Here is a 7,397-nt window from a genome sequence, read left to right as displayed (position 1 = left end):
GCGTCATATTCAAAGCCAAACAGACGATTTGAGTTACCTTCCCATAGGAAACTATCTTGGGGAACTAACAAATGAGATATCTGCACAAGAAGGGCACATTGTGGAATTTGTGTCGGGTGGGCCAAAAAATTATGCATACCGCACTCTCTCAGGGAAAGAAGAATGCAAAGTGCGAGGTTTTACACTTAACTGGGCAAATTCAAAACTGATTAATTTTGATGCAATTAAATCAATCATCTGTACTTCAAAACAGATTGAAATTATCAATCCCTGTAAAATATCTAGGGATAGTAGAAAGCGAAAACTGTTAAACCGAAGAGAAGCAAAAAACTATAAAATGGTTTATACGAAAAGACGAATTCTACCCAATTTGGACACGTTGCCATTTGGATTTTTCTAAAGAAAAAAAACCCAATTGTTTATAACTGATATTATTTTTATTGAATATTGCAGTAAACATAATAATAAAACTATGTGACAATTTGTATAATGTCTGTTTTAATTATATCATGCAGTTTATCTCAGTATGTAAGCCATTGAATGTTTCTCTTGCGTCGAGTATTGGAAACACCTGGAGGTCTCCCAACCTTTTTTGTCCTACGTAAGTAACCATTTCCTGTTTGCACCAAATCCGTTTTTTCCGTTAACTGGTCAGGATTTTGTTTTTGATCTTCTGTATGTTCGAATAGTTTGGGTTCATTCCTCGAGTGACTGGTATCCTGATTTAAATTGTTCCCAACATTGTCGGATTTTTTAAGAAGGTGGTCATACTTGAGCTTCGGCACTAGTATCATTTCTCTCGCCATTTCTTTTGAATATATCGCACTATAGGTTTCAACAAAAGTGACACTAGCTGAATATGTTTCAGTAAAATCCGTTTTTTCTCTTTAGTACTGACTTCTCTAGATCCCAGCAATCTAATGTAAGATTCGTAGGGTTTTAACTGGTTTATATACTTTTTGGGTAATGGATAGGTCCCTGTATAAATGTTCAGTGCTATTTCGCTGAGGACATCGTATTGTTCGTTGGTCAGTACTTTGACTGTCATCTTCTGTTGTACATTGTCTGCATACAAAAGAAACTCCAATAGAGCTCTATGCTTCTCTACTCTCTGCTTCATAATTGTGTAATGAAACAAAAAGATTCAGTAAATGTTTTTATAATGGCTGATAGATAATCATGTCCTCACCCGGTAGAATGCGAGACCTTAATTGGTAGTCTTTGTTTTGAGTAGGCTCCAAACAAACATGAAGGTAGCCAAAATTAGCACGAGTGGCAGATTCATATGCTGCCTTAAAATAAGGTACTTGACTTGGTAGTATCTGAGAGCCAAAGGTGATTACCTGTCGAGAATCACGATAATTCTTGAACAATATAACATTTAGGCAATTCAGGGAAATTGTTCTGGCATATTTTCCCGGAGGGTACAGATTTCGGGAAAGCATTACAGTTGTAACGTTTCGATGATGTGAAGTCACCGTAAAAAGATGTACGCAGTCTTGAGACTGCGCAAATTGTAACATGAGATCATCCAAAACCACAATTGTATGATTCACACCCTCTGTATATTGTTCTATGTCGTCCTTCTTTGGTAAGCCTTGGTGTAAAGAAAGGGTCGGTATAGATTTAACCATCTCATCAAACATCGGTTGATGTTCAGAATACGCATAAATAATTTTATCGACAGGCATCGAAAACATACAGTTTGCATTTTGTAACATTTGTTTGGTAAAATATGTTTTTCCACTTTGTGTGCTACCACATATTAAAATTGTGGAGGGTGCAGAAAAGGGAAGTAAGGATTTCGTGTTCCACCACTTATTCACAATATCTGTTTCCATGTTTATTTCTCCACGTCTTATTTCATACTGTGTCTATAGCAAATTAGCACACATATATATATATATAATTCAAAATAATAATAAAAATTCAAGATGTCCTTGGTATAGGTAGTAATAAAGAAAAAAAAAACAAAAATGTAATGAAATCAAAGCTTATGTCCCGATTATAAAACTAATTTATTTAGACAAAAAATATTCATGTATGAAACTACGTACAAAGCTATCATTGGATTGAATATTACTTGAAAATAATGCATATATACGAGCCAAAGATTTTTTAAAACACAATCTCGCAATTATGAAAACTAGTACATAAAGACCACACAAATTGGAGTTATATGGTTGAAGTCTTATAGATTTGAAATTACAATGTGTACAATTCATGTATATAAAATTCCTTATATCTTGATTGTAATCAGCCGGTGATTTCCCAAGACTATCAAAGAAATCCGCCTCCAGTGCATTATGTATTATAATGGCTATCCAGTGTTCTCCGGGAAGGGGCAAAGGTTGTGAATTTACTATGTAGGCACACGGATAATGTGGTATGGTATTTGGTAACGTATTACTTGCATAAACACCTTTCACAACTTCTTTTAAGTACGGATCATCTAGTACGATATCAAGTAATTGTTTTGAGTTCATGGCTGGATATAGTTGATTTCACGTGATTTGTCAACTTCTAGCAGAGATGAAAATGTTGCTAATACCAACACATTGGCAGCTTTAGTTGTTGCTTGTTTGAATTTCAGTTCAAGTCTGGTGTTTCCTCGACGAATTAGGTTTAAATATTCTTCACCAAATCCACATGGATCAATAGTAAAAACAAAAAGAGAATACCCGGCCTTAAAGTTCTCCCGACTTATAACCAGCCCTGCATCCTTATTCCACTTTCCCGATGCTTCAAATAATCGGGTATAGGCCGACAAAAAATGTCCCGCTGTGAAATCTGTCTTTAAAGGTCGTCCTGGCACGCTTTCGCCGTTTACGTATACTCCGACATCGGATACGTTAAAATGCTCAAAATTGAAGGGATTGGCTGTATAATCACCGTTTACAGCTTTTTGGTCAATCAGACCTATAACGATACGATCAGGTACTGCCTGTGGAAATATATTGTCCCAGTAAAACTCAGTAGATCCTTTAGGAATAGTGTTCATTTTTAGTTCATTTCTGGAAATAATGTATTTTACAGGGGTTGACTCCAACTGTTTACTGTGGTTTAGTAGAACGCCTGGATCTACTCGTACTTTGGCTACTTTATACACAACGTCAAGTAATTCGAGTTTGTATGCCGGAGTGGTGGCATCAGACATAATTAAAAAGGGGGCACTGGATCTAAATAGTTTGATATAGATATCTACTCCATTGATCAGGTATTTATCTATATCAAATATGTCCTCCATTAGGTTTCCCTCAAGCTCAAAAACACGACTCTGTTGTGTATAGCCATACCGCAATACTAGCCCGGAATTCCCTCCATTGTAAGCATTTGGGTCTGCAAGATTTCCCTCATCTTTAAAATATAACTCTGATTGCTTCTGTGAGGATAATTCTTCTTCTCCACTGAACAGAACAGTTTTCAAATAAGCCTTCCAAGGATAGTTGTTGGTATTGAAAGAGACCAATTTGTTGTTTAAATAAACATCCATCTGAGAAAACATACTTTGCAAAGGCAAGTTTATGATTCCTGTTTTTTCATTTGCTGCTAAGGCATTACCGTCTGCTTTTAAAATCCGGGCTTTCACGTATAATTTACTTCTTTTTAAATCAATATATTCAGCTCCAGAACCAGAGACTACAATCTCGATTGGGGTATCAGCCACCCCTATGCTAGATATTGGTCTTGCTTCCGTAAAGTAGACTTTTTCCACTGCTACTTGATTTGTTGGTGATGCAAAAAAAGAAAGTTCCATCGGCTGAGCAATGTCTTTATTGTCATTACTTAAAAAAGCCATCCTTACTTTTTGAATATGTTCTTATAACTATCGATCTTAAATTCCTTTGGTTTTTGTTTGCTTCTTGATTTTTTCCAAGCCACGCTTTTCTTTTCTTTAGAAATTAGTTTCGTTTTCTTAGGAGATTTTTTTTTCGTTTTCCTTGCAGAATTTGGTATATAATTTCTCTTCTTTATGGGCTTTTGCGAAGTTGACTTCCTTCCTCTCTTTGCACGAATGACAGTAATCTCAGAATGGGGTCTTTTTATACCTCCTTCGACTTTGACAAATGGTGCACCCTGTTTGACATCCTTCGTATGTTCTGATTTTGCTCTTTCTTCCACAGCAGCTACGTGGGTCACAAGGGGGGTATTGTCTGGAGTTTGAAACTCTGAATGAGGTCGGATCGGAATGACGTAAGATTTGTGACTTCGTACACCCCTTCCTATTTGTTTTGGTTTATATTTATAAGGATTGAATTTTTTCTCGGCCATGTTTTTATAGAATGCCTCCCACATTCTAGGATCGCTCACATAAGTCTGGCTGTTCATTATATGACGTATGGAAACTTCTTAAAGTGAAGTGTCACACTCACAGGTCCGTCTAAGAATGAAACTAATTTCTTGTCTTTATCTGTTATATATATACAGATCTGTTGTAGTTGTCCTATCTTTACTGGGATATGATATGGTAACGTGTAACATATGTTACCCTCTTTCTCTCCTAGAAACACACGTCTCAAAAGGGACACTTCTTTACCACCGACAAAAGTCTCCTCACAAATATCACAGCACACGTATACTTCCGTTTTTTTCTTGGACGAAATCCAGCTTTCTGTGCTAAATTCCGTCAATGCTACTGTCCAGTACCCATCGAATTGAACGCTCATCTTAAATAAAGCAACTTCTTGTTCGGTTCTTCTATTTATTTACTTTTTTCAAGAGAATTCTCTGAAATCCATGAGTTAAATTTTTTAGGCCAACCCTCCCACTTGACGTACACCTCTGTGTTTTTTCCACGTTGTCTTTTCTTAAGAACTTTTTCAACTCTATACAGAATGTCATCCGACTTGAAAACTTTTTGAAGTTCTGATTCATAAAAAGTACCATCTATTGGGTCATCTGCTAAATCGTTTATTTTGTATACAGAAATTCCGTCCCTCTTGTAACGCTGACTTATTCTAAAGAATTCTTCCGTCCATTTTTGTTGATAATCTCTCTGGAATGGGTGTTTAATCTGAGATATACGTACATTATCCCCTATCTTGAACTTGAAAGTTGACATTTTCTTTTTTCTCTGTTTACTCTTCACCATTTTGTTTTGATTTTCCATATTTTTGGAATCAGAGCGAATCTTCTTTTTTCCAGCCAGATAGGCAGATAATCTTATTTCGTCGACATTTTGAGGGTTTACTTCTGAGGGTGTTATTCCACCCAAAGATCTATGAGGTCGCTTATTGTAAGTTTTGACTAAATCTTGTAAAACGTCTAAGTACCGATAGGTTCTATTTTTAAGAAAATAACGACACATTAGGTTTTTCATAGTTCGAATAACTCTTTCAGCATAATTTGCTTTTGTTTCATTCTGAGTGTATATGTTACTGATATTCTCTTTTTGTAGAAATGCTTTAACCCAACGATTTTTGAATTCACTTCCTTTATCTGTTCTTAATGTGTTTGGTTTTCGTCCTGTTTGAAAAGTTTTTTTCAAACTATCAATAATGGTTTGATGGTGCTTATTTTTCAAAGGCACCACAAACAAAAATCGACTGAATATATCTATCAACACAAACAAAAATTGAAAACCATCATTGTGAGAAGAAATGTTGCTAACATCAGCCAAATCTCCGTCCCACATAGAGTCAATCGTGTCCACAACTACCTTCGAACGAGGAAATGACCTACGAATAGGTTTAAGCAGACTGTAGGGGTCCTCATTGTTCAAAAATTGTCTAATTTTTTCTCTTCCAATTTTGTGTTTTCCATCGTTTTTAACAGATTGGTATAGCTTTTCAGGACCTGCAAAAGCACCAGGATTTCCAGGCGTGTAGTATAATTTTCTCAAGTAATCCGTGTATTTTGACATACTGGATCTAAATGAGCTTTTACTTCTATTTGTGTTCTCTTAAATACCAAGGTAATAACCACGCAGATATATCTTAATATACAAACTTTTATTAAATGATTTTTAAAAAATGCACATATACAGAGTACGTAAACATGTAACTAAATATAGTACATCAAAGTCAGCAATTTATAAAGATTTAAATTATTCAATGTCATTTTCGATTATTTGTAAGTCTTGTACATCATCGACGTTGCATTCTAGGGATACATTGTCAACCTGGGATTCGAATCCAAAGGGAGTACCCTCGGGACAACTTAGCATACCAAGTTGGTTTTGATGTGAATCACTCAACATACACAGTTCTACGTCATTAAGCTCGGGAACATATTCTTTCATTTCATCAACAACTTCTAATAGTTTGATCAGCTTATGTGTGTTTAGAGTAACGCCTTTCTTGGTTGGTATTGGTTCCTGTGCGTCGACTGGTTTCCAAAAGTGTCTTATGTCCACTGTGGAATAAATAGGATTTAGGGATACGTAAACACCCCCACCAATATGCCATTTCATTTCTCCATCTCTATTGGTGTTTTGTAGGTAACTTGCTATTTATAGTAGAAGTGACTCAAATTTCAGCCATCGGGCAAGAGGAAATGTAACCCCTTTCTTGGTTGGAAAAAAACGACCATTGGACACTGTAAAATGGCGAATATGAATATTGATGTTTCCTTTGAAAGGCGTAACGGTCAGAAAAAGGTCATTAAAGTCATCCAGGTTAAACCGACATCGTGGCTCTTGCGACTGTTGGCGTTTGTTGAGTTTATTCTTCGATTCTTTGCTTAAATTTGGTTTTTCCGTCATGTTCACAACCAAAGATCGGGCTGTGGCTAGCTTCTTCTCGTATTCGGTCATTGTACTGTCTTCACCAATCAAAACTTTGGAGAGTTCGTTTTGGTCAGCTTTCATCAATGCAACTTTAAGTCCTGTAAAAGCTCTTTTTCCTCGACGTAAGATGATGCTGATCAACTTTCTGTTGCGATCATAACTAGTTTTCTCAGCCTCTATCTGTTGTCTCATTTCATCTGTAATAATTCCCGAAGCAAAAAGATGTCCAGCAACATGGGTAGACATCATGTTCTTTACAAGAGTTGAGTAGTTTGCCTTGATAATGTCTTTATGTTTTTGCTCCATCTTCTTGCGTAAGGTAGAGTTAAAACAAAATATTGTGCTCCCTCTCAGGCGAAATCAGAACTGGTGATATATGCCTTCTATACCCGAGTTTATATAGGAATCAAATACAGTGACATAATTGACTGTATAATGTTCTGATTAGTAAAACATTTTCACAGTCACATAAGAGTGTCCTAACCTTAAATTATGACTGTGAATATTTTTTTTTCCAAAGTACATTTCACAGTCACTAAGTATCTCCAGTATTTTGCTCCAATTTCTGAAGTAATATGGGTGATAAAACAGTCTCTATTTGTTGTATTCTTCTCTTAAAATGAGCTCTATTTATAGCATGTTCAATCCAAACTCCTTTCCGCTCCTCGTA

At 36.0% G+C, this 7,397-nt stretch overlaps 1 pseudogene; it reads right to left on the bottom strand.

Moving 5' to 3' along the window:
- Positions 1-6,046: 6,046 nt before the first annotated feature.
- On the bottom strand, positions 6,047-7,033 carry LOC133199789 (uncharacterized; annotated as a pseudogene).
- Positions 7,034-7,397: the final 364 nt, after the last annotated feature.

Source organism: Saccostrea echinata, unplaced genomic scaffold (assembly GCF_033153115.1).
Source record: "Saccostrea echinata isolate AGI-Se365-2 ecotype Australia unplaced genomic scaffold, CSIRO_AGI_Sech_v1 ptg000036l, whole genome shotgun sequence".
NCBI classification, from domain to species: Eukaryota; Metazoa; Mollusca; class Bivalvia; order Ostreida; family Ostreidae; genus Saccostrea; species Saccostrea echinata.
Note: the sequence above shows the minus strand (reverse complement) of the source record. Positions and strands in the feature narration are given on the sequence as shown.